The 220-nt window shown below is 62.3% G+C and overlaps 1 protein-coding gene across 3 annotated transcripts in view; it reads left to right on the forward strand.

Annotated features, from left to right (window-relative positions):
* The window catches only part of arhgap27l (Rho GTPase activating protein 27, like), a 48,158-nt gene that overhangs the window by 21,662 nt on the left and 26,276 nt on the right, over nucleotides 1-220 (forward strand). The gene's annotated exons all lie outside the window — the stretch shown is intronic.

Genomic DNA, 220 nt, shown 5'->3' on the forward strand with positions numbered 1-220 from the left:
GGGGGGGGGGGGGGGGGGGGGGGGGGAGGGGGGGGGGGGGGGGGCTAGTGATGTCACAGCAGGATGTGATGAGGTCAGCAGGATGTAGTGATGTCACAGCTGGCAGGATGTGTTCAGGGTCGGACAGGAAACTGAGAGAGGGCGACGATGCAGCGACACCTGCAGGACGAGAGAGGACGTTAAATGTGTGTGTGTGTGTGTGTGTGTGTGTGTGTGTGTG

The sequence above is a fragment of the Epinephelus moara genome, chromosome 18 (genome assembly GCF_006386435.1).
Source record: "Epinephelus moara isolate mb chromosome 18, YSFRI_EMoa_1.0, whole genome shotgun sequence".
In the NCBI taxonomy this organism is placed as follows: domain Eukaryota; kingdom Metazoa; phylum Chordata; class Actinopteri; order Perciformes; family Serranidae; genus Epinephelus; species Epinephelus moara.